The following is a 14,755-nucleotide window of genomic DNA, read 5'->3' as shown; positions in this document are numbered from 1 at the left end:
TACTAGCCAGGATATACTGTACTAGCCTAGCCAGGATATACTGTACTAGCCTAGCCAGGATATACTAGCCAGGATATACTGTACTAGCCTAGCCAGGATATACTAACTATGATATACTGTACTAGCCTAGCCAGGATATACTAACTATGATATACTGTACTAGCCTAGCCAGGATATACTGTACTAGCCTAGCCAGGATATACTAGCCAGGATATACTGTACTAGCCTAGCCAGGATATACTAACTATGATATACTGTACTAGCCTAGCCAGGATATACTAACTATGATATACTGTACTAGCCTAGCCAGGATATACTAACTATGATATACTGTACTAGCCTAGCCAGGATATACTAACTAGGATATACTATACTAGCCAGGATATACTAACTAGGATATACTATACTAGCCAGGATATACTAGCCAGGATATACTGTACTAGCCTAGCCAGGATATACTAACTATGATATACTGTACTAGCCTAGCCAGGATATACTAGCCAGGATATACTGTACTAGCCTAGCCAGGGATATATACTAACTATGATATACTACTGTACTAGCCTAGCCAGGATATATAACTATGATATAACTATGATATACTAACTATGATATACTGTACTAGCCTAGCCAGGATATACTAACTATGATATACTGTACTATACTAGCCAGGATATACTAACTAGGATATACTAACTAGGATATACTAGCCTAGCCAGGATATACTGCCCAGGATATATTAGTCAGACAAAACCACATCCAGAGACTAGTGTTACTCCCGGTTCAAAAAGGTAAAATTAGCTTACCATCAAGTTAGCATCCAATGACAAGGTCGAGAAACTAGAAAACTAGAAAACCGTAAAGGTGTTCACTCCTGGCTCGTTACAAAACAATAATCCACGTTGGAAATCCAACTAGCTACGTTGTTAGTCAGTGGTGCGTCGCTACATAGAGAAATATAACTTACCCAATTTGTCATGCGTTAACAGCAGATATCACATGAATTCGACCAACGAAGCTAGAAATGTCTGTAGTTTTCATTGAATCATTGCGTGTCTGTCGTGTGAACGCTATCGGACTCCCCGAACCTCCAATCACCTCGCCTCCCCGAACCTCCAATCACCTCGCCTCCCCGCTATGCTGCTGCCCTTCCATTGGACAGTCTCAGTACAGAAACGCAATCACTATAGGTGAAGCAAATATTGCGGAAAGGATGTGTAGATTATCCGATGAGCTATAATTAGAACGAGACTATCCTATAAATCTATGGGAATTATTCTAAAGATCAGTTTTCCATCAAAACTGTGTACCGTTCAATTTGAAGCAATACTAGATAGGGCACTCATTTGCATTTTTCTGTGAGACCTGGACATTTTATTTGGAGGCACCAGACAGTACGCCTAGAAACAAATTCTTCCAGATACATTGTGTATGTTCACCTCACCTGCGAAGAGGAAATTCAGCAACTATTGGGCGCAGTGGAAATTCATCCGTTTTTTATTTATTTACAGATTGGCAAATGAAAGATGATTTTATACTTTTTTATATAACTTCCTATTGGTCAGACTTTTGCAACTAACACATTTAACAACATGCTTTGTGTCGTATCCCATTATGATTGGTACCTGAGGCCATAGGAGGCCATTTCGAATATATAAAACCCTCCTCCATTATTATTAAATGTCTAAACGGATTCCTTGGGACGTCCCAAGACTGTAGTTATAATTTAAAACGATTAGGGTTATGGTTAGGGACGGCCCAAGGATCTCGTATAGAACCAACATTCTGGGCCGGATGAATGTTGTTGGGTGCACTTTTATTAACTTCCACAGTCCTCCAAGATTTCCTACATTTTCTCTTCCGGAAGTTTGCTCCTCATTTCATGCACCTTGTTTGAAGAGTGAGGTAGTGGCAGCCTTAATACAAAATGTTTTGTTTTTAAATTTAAATTATGGTTAAATAAAAGGTTAAGGTTAAATATAATAACAAATTCTTATTAACAATGACGGCCGACAACGGCCAAACCTTGACAGCGCTGGGGCAATTGTGCGCTGCCGATGGGACTCCCAATCACAGCCGGTTGTGATACAGCCTGGAATTGAACCAGGGTGTCTGTAGTGACAAATCAAATCAAATTTTATTTGTCACATACACATGGTTAGCAGATGTTAATGCGAGTGTAGCGAAATGCTTGTGCTTCTAGTTCCGACAATGCAGTGATAACCAACAAGTAATCTAACTAACAATTCCAAAACTACTGTCTTATACACAGTGTAAGGGGATAAGGAACATGTACATAAGGATATATGAATGAGTGATGGTACAGAGCAGCATACAGTAGATGGTATCGAGTACAGTATATACATATGAGATGAGTGTGTAGACAAAGTAAACAAAGTGGCATAGTTAAAGTGGCTAGTGATACATGTGTTACATAAGGATGCAGTCGATGATGTAGAGTACAGTATATACATATGCATATGAGATGAATAATGTAGGGTAAGTAACATTATATAAGGTAGCATTGTTTAAAGTGGCTAGTGATATATTTACATCATTTCCCATCAATTCCCATTATTAAAATGGCTGGAGTTGGGTCAGTGTCAATGACAGTGTGTTGGCAGCAGCCACTCAGTGTTAGTGGTGGCTGTTTAACAGTCTGATGGCCTTGAGATAGAAGCTTGTCACCCTGTAGTGACAAGATATCTTGTAAGATTTGTGATTTTTTTCAATAGAATCCTAGAGGAATCTCACAATCCAATAGGATTTTGTGTCATGGCCTCACAATCCTATTGGACTACTTTTCTTAAATCAAAAGTATTCAAATCTAATTTTATTAGTCACATGTGCCGAATACAACAGGTGAAATGCTTACTTACGACCACCTAACTAACAATGTAGTTTTAAAAAATATGGATAAGAATAAGAAATAATAAAAGTAGCAAGTAATTAAAGAGCAGCAGTAAAATAGCAATAGCGAGGCCATATACCAGGGGTACCGGTTAGTTGAGGTAATATGTACATGAAGGTAGAGTTAATAAAGTGACTATGCATAGATGATAACAACAGAGAGTAGCAGCGATGTAAAATAGAGGGGGGTCAATGTAAATAGTCTGAGTAGCCATTTGATTAGGTTTTCAGGAGTCTTATGGCTTGGGGTTGAAGCTGTTTAGAAGCCATTTGGACCTAGACTTGACGCTCCGGTACCGCTTGCCTTGCGGTAGCAGAGAGAACAGTCTATATCTAGGGTGGCTGGAGTCTGACAATTTTTAGGGCCTTCCTCTGACACCGCCTGGTATAGAGGTCCTGGATGGCAGGAAGCTTGGCCCCAGTGATGTACTGGGCCGTTCTGGACCCTCTGTAGTGTCTTGCGGTCGGAGGCCGAGCAGTTGCTATACCAGGCAGTGATGCAACCAGTCAGGATGCTCTCGATAGTGCAGCTGTAGAACCTTTTTAGCATCTGGGGACCCATGCCAAATCTTTTCAGTCTCCTGAGGTGGAATAGGTTTTGTCATGCCCTCTTCACAACTGTCTTGGTGTGCTTGGACCATGTTAGTTTGTTGGTGATGTGGACACCAAGGAACTTGAAGCTCTCAACCTGCTCCACTGCAGCCCCGTCGATGAGAGTGGGTGTGTGCTTGGTCCTCTTTTCCCTGTTGTCCACAATCATCTCCTTTGTCTTGATCACATTCAGGGAGAGGTTTTTGTCCTGGCACCACCCGGTCAGGTCTCTGACCTCCTCCCTATAGGCTGCCTCATCGTTGTCGGTGATCAGGCCTACCACTGTTGCGTCATCGGCAAACTTAATGATGGTGTGGGAGTCGTGCTTGGCCGTGCAGTCATGAGTGAACAGGGAGTACAGGAGGGGACTGAGCACGCACCCCTGAGGGGCCCTTGTGATGAGGATCAGCGTGGCGAATCCTATAGGCTTTTGATAAGCCCTGTATTTTGACACCCGATCAGAATTATTTTTGAACCTTTTTCTTAATTGAACCCATTAAATGATAGTTTGTTGCAGGGTGCAACTTTCACTGGGGATGTCGTAGACATTTCACCCCCCCCCCCACATTCAAAAATTACATTTTTGTATATATCAATCAATCAAATTTATTTATAAAGCCCTATATACATATATAAACTCAGCAAAAAAAGAAACGTCCCTTTTTCAGGACCCTGTCTTTCAAAGATAATTAGTAATAATCCAAACGGTAGGCAATTAAGGTCACAGTTATGAAAACTTAGGACACTAAAGAGGCCTTTCTACTGACTCTGAAAAACACCAAAAGAAAGATCCCTAGGGTCCCTGCTCATCTGAGTGAACGTGCCTTAGGCATGCTGCAATGAGGCATGATGATGCAGATGTGGCCAGGGCAATAAATTGCAATGTCCGTACTGTGAGACACCTAAGACAGCACTACAGTGAGACAAGAAGGACAACTGATTGTTCTCGCAGTGGCAGACCAGGTGTAACAACACCTGCACAATATCGGTTATTCCGAGCATCACACCTGCGTGACAGGTACAGAATGGCAACAACAACTGCCCGAGTTACAGCAGGAACGTACAATCCCTCCATCAGTGCTCAGACTGTCCGCAATAGGCTGAGAGAGGCTGGACTGAGGGCTTGTTGTAAGGCAGGTCCTCACCAGACATCACCGGCAACAGCATTGCCTACTGTTGCTGGACCAGACAGGACTGTCAAAAAGTGCTCTTCACTGACGAGTCACGGTTTTGTCTCACCAGGGGTGATGGTCAGATTTGCGTTTATCGTCGAGTGAATGAGCGTTACACTGAGGCCTGTACTCTGGAGCGGAATCGATGTGGAGGGTCCGTCATGGTCTGGGGCGGTGTGTCACAGCATCATCGGACTGAGCTTGTTGTCATTGCAGGCAATCTCAACGCTGTGCGTTACCGGGAAGACATCCTCCTCCCTCTTGTGGTACCCTTCCTGCAAGCTCATCCTGATAATGCAAGACAGGAATGTCAGTGTTCTGCCATGGCCAGCGAAGAGCCCGGATCGCAATCCTATTGAGCACGTTTGGGACCTGTTGGATCAGAGGGTAAGGGCTAGGGCCACTCCCCCCATATATGTCCAGGAACTTGCAGGTGTGCAGGTGCCTTGGTGGAAGAGCGGGTTAACATCTCACAGCAAGAACTTTCAAAGCTGGTGCAGTCCATGAAGAGGAGATGCACTGCAGTACTTAATGCAGCTGGTGGTCACACCAGATACTGACTGTTACTTTTGATTTTGACCCCACCCTCCCTTTGTCCAGGGACACCTTGTTCCATTTCTGTTAGTCGCATGTCTGTGGAACTTTTTCAGTTTATTTCTCAGTTGTTGAATCATGTTATGTTCATACAAATATATACACATTCTGAAAATAAATGCAGTTGACAGTGAGAGGACGTTTCTTTTTTTGCTGAGTTTATACACAGTTGAAGTCGGAAGTTTACATAGACCTTAGCCAAATACATTTTACTCGGATTCACAATTCCTGACATTTATTCCTAGTTAAAGTTCCCTGTCTTAGGTCAGTTAGGATCACCACTTTATTTTAAGAATGTGACATGTCAGAATAATAGTACAGAGAAGGATTTATTTCAGATTTGATTTATTTCATTACATTCCCAGTGGGTCAGAGGTTTACATACACTCAATTAGTATTTGGTAGCATTGCCTTTAAATTGTTGAACTTGGATCAAACGTTACAGGGGGCCTTCCACAAGCTTCCCACAATAAGTTGGGTGAATTTTGGCCCATTCCTCCTGACAGAGCTGGTGTAACTGAGGCATGTTTGTAGGCCTCCTTGCTCGCACATGCTTTTTCAGTTCTGCCCCCAAATGTTCTATAGGATTGAGATCAGGGCTTTGTGATGGCCACTCCAATACCTTGACTTTGTTTTCCTTAAGCCTTTTTGCCACAACTTTGGAAGTATGCTTGGGGTCATAGAACTCTTTGAGGATCTGAAAAAAATAATTGTTGCTCTACATAAAGATGGCCAAGACCCTGAAACTGAGCTGCAGCACGGTAGCTAAGACCATACAGCGGTTTAACTGGAGAGGTTCCACTCAGAACAGGCCTCGCCATGCTCGACCAAAGAATTTGAGTGCACGTGCTCAGCGTCGTATCCAGAGGTTGTCTTTGGGAAATGGACGTATGAGTGCTGCCAGCATTGCTTTTGTGATATACAGTGGTGCAAAAAAGTATTTAGTCAGCCACCAATTGTGCAAGTTCTCCCACTTAAAAAGATGAGAGGCATGTCATTTTCATCAAATCCAGAAAATCACATTGTAGGATTTTTTATGAATTGACTTGTTTCTCAATACTTTGTTATATACCCTTTGTTGGCAATGACAGAGGTCAAAGTTTTATGTAAGTCTTACATTTACACAAGGTTCACACACACTTGCTGGTATTTTGGCCCATTCCTCCATGCATATCTCCTCTAGAGCAGTGATGTTTTGGGGCTGTTGCTGGGCAACACGGACTTTCAACACCCTCCAAAGATTTTTTTTCCAGGACCTTGAAATGCTTCTTACGAAGCCACTCCTTCGTTGCCCGGGCGGTGTGTTTGGGATCATTGTCATGCTGAAAGACCACGTTTCATCTTCAATGCCCTTGCTGATGGAAGGAGTTTTTCACTCAAAATCTCACGATACATGGCCCCATTCATTCTTTCCTTTACACGGATCAGTCATCCTGGTCCCTTTGCAGAAAAACAGCCCCAAAGCATGATGTTTCCACCCCCATGCTTCACAGTAGGTATGGTGTTCTTTTGCCCCACTGTATATATACCCAAATATATATATATATACACACCAAAAAAAAAAAAATATATATATATATATAGAGTGGGGCAAAAAAAGTATTTAGTCAGCCACCAATTGTGCAAGTTCTCACACTTAAAAAGATGAGGCCTGTAATTTTCATCATAGGTAAACTTCAACTATGACAGACAAAATTAGAAAAAAATCCAGAAGATCACATTGTAGGATTTTTAATACATTTATTTGCAAATTATGGTGGATAATAAGTATTTGGTTACCTACAAACAAGCAAGATTTCTGGCTCTCACAGATATATATATATATATATTTTTTTTTTTGTGTATATATATATATATATATATACCACAAAAATATATGGGGGATTGGAAATGATGCAGACAATTACATTGATGGAAGCGACAATCTATCCGCAATATTAAAGCGGATCCACCCCTAAAAAAAAATGATAATATTAATTTGGAAAAGAAGTAAATATACAAAACGAGGCAACGGTGTGCTTCAGGACCATGCAGATGCCTTAGAGTGTTCGGGTAGGCTGTTCAGAGTGAGCAATTATTAGGAAATGGAAGAAATACAAGACCATTTCCAATCCCCCACTAATTATAATTGTGTCCCCTCTACTTCTAAAACCAAAGTTGGGCCACTGGTTTGTTATCATAAGTTAAAGAAACAACAGTTTTATATTAATTTCTGTTTTATTCACCTTTAAGAAATCCTGTCCCTTTAAGAATGACTGATGAAATCATTACTAGAACAGGCTTGCAATGTTAATTAACTACCCATTTCAGCTCGCCAGCTGTGGCTGTGCAGAAAATCTATATGATTTTGTCACCTCTATCAGAATCCTATTGGAATCCTATTGGAAATCAACATTTATTATATTGGATCCTATAGGATTTTGATAGGTCTTGTAGGATTTTGTCACCCCAATCAGACTTTGAAAATTATGTCCTGGGTGAAAATGTATTGGTTGCAGGTTTCTGGGCTACTTCTAACTGAACAAAAATATAAACGCAACATGTAAAGTGTTGGTCCCATGTTTCACGAGCTGAAATAAAAAATCCCATAAATGTTCCATATGCACAAAAAGCTAATTCCTCTCAAATGTTGTGCACAAATTTGTTTACATCCCTGTTAGTGAGCATTTCTCCTTCACCAAGATAATCCATCCACCTGACAAGTGTGGCATATCAAGGAGCTGACTAAAACAACATTATCATTACACAGGTGCACCTTGTGCTGGGGATGCTAAAAGGCCACTCTAAAATTAGCAGTTTTGCCACACAACAATGTCACAGATGTCTCAAGTTAAGGGAGAGTGCAATTAGCATTCTGACTGCAGGAAGGTCCACCACAGCTGTTGCCAGATAATTGAATGTTCATTTATCTACAATAAGCCGCCTCCAAAGTAATTTTAGAGAATTTGGCAGTACGTCCAACCGGCCTCACCTCAGATGACGTGTATGGCGTCGTGTGGGCGAGCGGTTTGCTGATGTTAACGTTGTGCACAGAGTGCCCCATGGTCATGGTGGGGTTATAGTATGGGCAGGCATACGCTACGGACAACAAACACAATTGTATTTTATCAATGGAAATTTGAATGCACAGAGATACCGTGAAGAGCTCCTGAGGCCCATTGTTATACCATTCATCCACCACCAATCACCTCATGTTTCAGCATGATAATGCACAGCTCCATGCTGCAAGGATCTGTACACAATTCCTGGAAGCTGAAAATGTCTTCCATGGCCTGCATACTCACCAGACATGTCACCATTTGAGCATGTTTGGGATGCTCTTGATCAACGTGTATGACAGTTCCCACCAATATCCAGCAACTACGCACAGACTTTGAAGTGGGACAACATACTATAGGCCACAATAAACAGCTTGATCAATTCTATACGAAGGAGTTGTGTCGCACCAAATGGTGGTCACACTAGATACTGACTGGTTTTCTGATCTATGCCTCTATCTTTTTTTTAAGGTACAGTGCATTGGGAAAGTATTCAGACACCTTCACTTTTTCCACATTTCCTAATGTTGCAACCTTATTCTACATGCTGACTAGGCACCATCCCACGCATGTTGATTCTGTCCATCCACACCAGATGCAATCAGGACACGCAGGTTAAAATATCAAAACGGACTCTGAACCAACTGTATTAATTTGGAGACAGGTCGAAACGCATAAAACATTCAAGGCAATTTAGCTAATTAGCTTGCTGTTGCTAGCTAATTTGGCCTGGGATATAAACATTAGGTTGATATTTTACCTGAAATGCACAAGGTCCTCTACTCCTACAATTACTCCACAGATAAAAGGGTAAACCTAGTTAGTTTCTTGCTGTCTATTAAGTTCCTGAGTGGAGCAATGGTCTGAGGCACTGTATCTTAGTGCACAAGATGTCGCCGGAGTCCCTGGTTCAAATCCAGGCTGCATCTCATCTGCCTTTGTTTGGAAGTCACATGGGGTGGTGCACAATTGGACTAGTGTCATCTGGGGTTGTCTATCATTGTAAATAAGCAATTTTTCTTAACTGACTTGCTTGGTTATTTAAATAATATCTCTCCTCCTTCAGTCTTCTTCTTTGGCCTTTATATGGCGGTTAGCAACCAATGTTAAGGTGCATTACCACCACCAACTGGACTGGAGTGTGGACCTCAGTTCATTCTTTTTTTCCAATTTTTATTTTACCCCTTTTTCTCCCCAATTTAGTGGTATCCAATTAGTAGTAGTTACTGTCTTGTCTCATCGCTGCAAATCCCGTATGGACTCGGGAGAGGCGAAGGTCGAGAGCCATGCATCTTTCGAAATACGACCCTGCCAAGCCCCACTGCTTCTTGACACAACGCACATCCAAGCCGGAAGCCAGCCACACCAATGTGTCGGAGGAAACACCGTACACCTAGCGACCTGGTCAGCGTGCACTGCGCCCGGCCCGCCACAGGAGTCGCTATGAGACGACGCTGGGCCAATTGTGCGCCGTCCCATGAGCCTCCCTGTCACACCCACGTGGGCATATGTTCCTAAAAATCAGTGAGGAGATGGGAGAGGCAGCGCACCAAGCGTAAAAAATAAAACCATTTTGGTGCCTGGCTACACAGACGTACAGTTTGAATGAAATTATTTGCCAGGTGTGATCAGCATGTAAATGGTTAAAAACATTTTTTTATCCTCATCAATCTACACAAAATACCCCATAATGACAAAGTGAAAAAAGGTTTTTAGAAATGATTCAGTATTCAGACCCTTTGCTATGAGACTTGAAATTGAGCACAGGTGCGCCCTGTTTCCATTGATCATCCTTGAGATGTTTCTAAAACTTGATTGGAGTCTACCTGGGGTAAATTCAATTGATTGGACATGATGATTTGGAAAGGCACACACCTGTCTATATAAGGTCCCACAGTTGACAGTGCATGTCAGAGCAAAAACCAAGCCATGAGGTCGAAGGAATTGTCCGTAGAGCGTTAAGACAGGATTGTGTCGAGGCACAGATCTGGGGAAGGGTACCACAACATTTCTGCAGCGTTGAAGGTCCAAGAACACAGTGGTCTCCATCACTCTTAAATGGAAGAAGTTTGTAACCAATCAATCAAATATTAAGCCCTTCTTACATCAGCCGATGTCACAAAGTGCTGTACAGAAACCCAGCCTAAAACCCCAAACAGCAAGAAATGCAGATGTAGAAGCACGATGGCTCGGAAAACCTCCCTCGAAAGGCAACAACCGAGGAAGAAACCCAGAGAGGAACCAGGCTCTGAGGGGTAGCCAGTCCTCTTCTGGCTGTGCCGGGTGGATAGATTATGGCCAAGATGGCCAACAGTACATGGCCAAGATGTTCAAATGTTCATAAATGACCAGCAGGGTCAGATAATAATAATCACAGTGGTTGTAGAGGGTGCAACAGGTATTTTGGTATTTTATTAGGATCCCCATTAGCTGTTGCAAAATCAGCAGCTACTCTTCCTGGGTTCCACACAAACATAATACAGAATGACATAATACAGAACTTCAGTAGACAAGAACAGCTCAAGAACAGAACTACATACATGTTTTAAAGAGACACGTAGCCCATATATCAATGCATACACACAACCTATCTAGGTCAAATAGGGGAGAGGCGTTGTGCCGCGAGGTGTTGCTCTATCTGCTTTTTGAATCCAGGTTTGCTGTTTATTTGAGAAATCTGAGATGAAAGGAAGTTCCATGCAATAAGGGCTCTATATAATATTGTACGTTTTCTTGAATTTTCTTTAGATTTGTTGACTATGAAAAGACCCCTGGTGGCATGTATGCTGGGGTAAGTGTGTGTATCAGAACTGTGTGTAGGTTGACTACGACACCTGAAACCCCACCTCTTTAAGGAATACCTAGGATAGGATAAAGTAATCATTCTCACCCCCCCCCTTAAAATATTTAGATGCACTATTGTAAAGTGGCTGTTCCACTGGATGTCATAAGGTGAATGCACCAATTTGTAAGTCGCTCTGGATAAGAGCGTGGTCCTTCTGTAGCTCAGTTGGTAGAGCATGGCGCTTGTAACGCCAGGGTAGTGGGTTCGATCCCCGGGACCACCCATATGTAGAATGTATGCACACATGACTGTAAGTCGCTTTGGATAAAAGTGTCTGCTAAATGGCATATATAAGAGCGTCTGCTAAATGACTTAAATGTTAATGTTAAATGTTATGTAAACAATTTGGGATTTTCAACAGATTAATGTTTCTTATAAAAATAAGTAATGCAGTCAGTCTCCTAAACTCTTAGCCAAGAGAGACTGGCATGCATAGCATTTATATCAGCCCTCTGATTACAATTAAGAGCAAAATGTGACGCTCTGTTCTGGGCCAGCTGCAGCTTAAATTCTTTGGGATAGGGGGCTGCATTTTCACTTTTGGATGAATAGCGTGCCCATAGTGAACTGCCTCTTACTCAGTCCCAGATGCTAATATATGCATATTATTAGTAGTATTGGATAGAAAACACTCTGAAGTTTCTAAAACTGTTTGAATGATATCTGTGAGTATAACAGAACTCATATGGCAGGCAAAATCCTGAGAAAGAATCCAAACAGGAAGTGGAAAATCTGAGGTTTGTAGTTTTTGAACTCAGCCCTAACGAATACACAGTGGAATATGGGTCAAGATGCACTTCCTAAGACTTCAACTAGATGTCAACTGTCTTTCGAAACTTGAATGAGGCTTCTACTGTGTGGTGGGACCGGATGAGAGCTCTTTGAGTCAGTGGTCTGGTAGAGTGTCACAGCCTCATGACACGCGGTCACGAGAGAGTTAGCTCTCGTTCCATGGCTTTTCTACAGGCAACGGAATTCTCCGGTTGGAACAATATTGATAAAGACATCCTAAAGATTGATTATATACTTAGTTTGATAAGTTTCTTCGACCTGTAATATAACTTTTGAACATTTTGTTCGACTGGACCAGATTGCGCTTTTGGATTTGTTTACCAAACGCCCTAACAAAAGAAGCTAGTCTAGGACTGGAACTCCAGGACCAGTTTATTACTGGCCACCCATTCCAAAACAGACTCTTTGTTTAGGGTTTCAGTGACTTTATTAGCTGTGGTTGCTGATGCATATATGGTTGAATCATCAGCATACATGGACACACATGCTTTGTTTCATGACAGTGGCAGGTCATAGGTAAAAATAGAAAACATTAGAGGGCCTAGAGAGCTGCCCTGTGGTACACCACACTTTACATGTTTGACATTAGAGATGCTTCCATTAAAGAAAACCCTTTGAGTTATATTAGATAGATAGCGCTGAATAAACGATATGGCAGAGTTTGAAAAGCCATAGCACTTAAGTTTTCAATATCAATATCAAAGGCTGCACTGAAATCTAACTGTTATGCAGATGAGTGAGGACCCAAAAGTGACTTAACAGAAACTGAGTTTATTAAAGTCCAAACAGGGAAAACATAATCCTCAATCTTTACAGGAGAAGTCCAAACAGGGAAAACATAAATCCTCTAGTTGTTGAGGAGAATGGCAGGACAAGCGGCAACAGACTGCAGGTCCCTTCGGGTAGGCGCGGGCCGTAGCGGACAGAGACACCTGCTCACACGCAGCATCTGATGAAGAGGCAGAACACGACAGGACGGAACAAGGGCAAAGCAAACAAGAATCCGACAAGGACAGAGGCAGAAACCGAGAGAGAAATAGAGACCTAATCAGAGGGCAAAATAGGGGACAGGTGTGAGAGAGTAAACGAGGTCGTTAGGAGAATGAGGAACAGCTGGGAGCAGGAACGGAACGATAGAGAGAGAGAGGGATAGAGAGAGAGAAAGAAACCTAATACGACCAGCAGGGGGAAACGAAGAGAAGAGAAAGCACAGGGACAAGACATGACAATACAATACATGACACTAACAGTACAGCTCCCACAATCTTTTTATTATCAATTTCTTTCAACCAATCATCAGTCATCTGTTTCAGTGCAATACATTTTGTGTGTCCTTCTCTATTAGCATGCTGAAAGTCTGTTGTTAATTTGTTTACAGAGAAATAGCATTCCATTTGGTCAAACACAATTTTTCCCAACAGTTTTCTAAGAGCTGGCAGCAAGCTTATAAGTCTGCTGTTAGAACCAGTAAAGGCTGCTTTACCACTCTTAGGTAGCGGAATGACTTTGGCTTCCCTTCAGGCCTGAGGACAAAGTCTTTCCTCTAGGCTCAGATTAAAAATATGACAGATAGGAGTGGCTATAGAGTCAGCCACCATCCTTAGTAGCTTTCCATCTAAGTTGTCAATGCCAGGTTTGTCATTATGGATCGTTAACTAAAAAAATCCACCTCTCCCACACTAACTTTACAAAATTCAAACTTGCACTGCTTTTCATTCATTATTAGTTTTTTTATGCATGAATATAATTGCTCACTGTTTGTCGTGGGCATTTCCTGCCTAAGTTTTCCCACTTTGCCAACTAAATAAACATTCAAATAATTGCCAACATCAAATGGTTTTGTGATGAATAAGCCGTCTGATTCGATGAAAGATGGAGTTGAATTTGTCTTTCTGTCCATTATTTAATTTAAAATACTCCAAGTACCTTAGTTTTTTTCCATATTTCCAATTCTTTATATCATTCATCTTAGCTTCATAATGAAGTTTCTTCTTCTTCTTGTTGAATTTTGTCACATAATTTCTCAATTTGAGGTAAGTAAGCCAGTCAGATGTGCAGCCAGACTTATCAGCCACTCCTTTTGCCCCATCTCTTTCAACCATACAGTTTTTCAATTCCTCATCAATCCATGAAGCCTCAACAGTTCTAACAGTCAGCTTCTTAAAAGGTGCATGTTTTATCAATAATTGGAAGAAGCAATTTCATAAATTCATCAAGTGCAGTGTCTGGATGCTCCTCATTATTCACATCAGACCAACAAATATTTTTAACATCATCCACATAAGAGTCACAGCTAAATCTTTTGTATGATCTCTTATACACTATTTTAGGACCAGCTGATGGAACTTTGGCTTTCCTGTATATAGCCACTATATTGTGATCACTGCATCCAATGGGTATGGATATAGGTTTAGAATAAAGTTCTACAGTATTAGTAAATATATGATTGATATATGTGGATGATCTTGTTCCTGTAGTGTTTGTAAACACCCTGGTGGGTTGATTAATAACCTGAACCAGATTACAGGCACTGGTAACAGTGAGAAGCTTCCTCTTGAGCAGACAGCTGGACTTTACCTTGTCCATGCTAGGTAAAGCTCCACCTTATTTCAGTTCACTGGTCACGATGGCAACACCCACCCGTAGCACGCGCTCCAGCAGGTGTATCTCACTGATCATCCCTAAAGCCAACACCTCATTTGGCCGCCTTTCGTTCCAGTTCTCTGCTGCCTGTGACTGGAACGAATTGCAAAAATCGTAGAGTTGGAGACTTTTATCTCCCTCACTGATTTCAAACATCTGCTATCTGAGCA

The 14,755-nt window shown here is 41.7% G+C and overlaps 1 protein-coding gene across 1 annotated transcript in view; it reads right to left on the bottom strand.

The window, feature by feature from the left end:
• LOC124044320 (protein FAM126B-like) overlaps positions 1 to 1,076 on the bottom strand; it is a 151,852-nt gene extending 150,776 nt beyond the window's left edge. Inside the window, exon 1 of the mRNA XM_046363982.1 lies at positions 968 to 1,076. The gene's annotated coding sequence lies outside the window, so the exon portion shown is untranslated. The remainder of the gene's footprint in view (positions 1 to 967) is intronic.
• Positions 1,077 to 14,755: the final 13,679 nt, after the last annotated feature.

Source organism: Oncorhynchus gorbuscha, linkage group LG09 (assembly GCF_021184085.1).
Source record: "Oncorhynchus gorbuscha isolate QuinsamMale2020 ecotype Even-year linkage group LG09, OgorEven_v1.0, whole genome shotgun sequence".
Classification (NCBI taxonomy): domain Eukaryota; kingdom Metazoa; phylum Chordata; class Actinopteri; order Salmoniformes; family Salmonidae; genus Oncorhynchus; species Oncorhynchus gorbuscha.
This window is presented reverse-complemented; position numbering and strand designations above follow the sequence as displayed.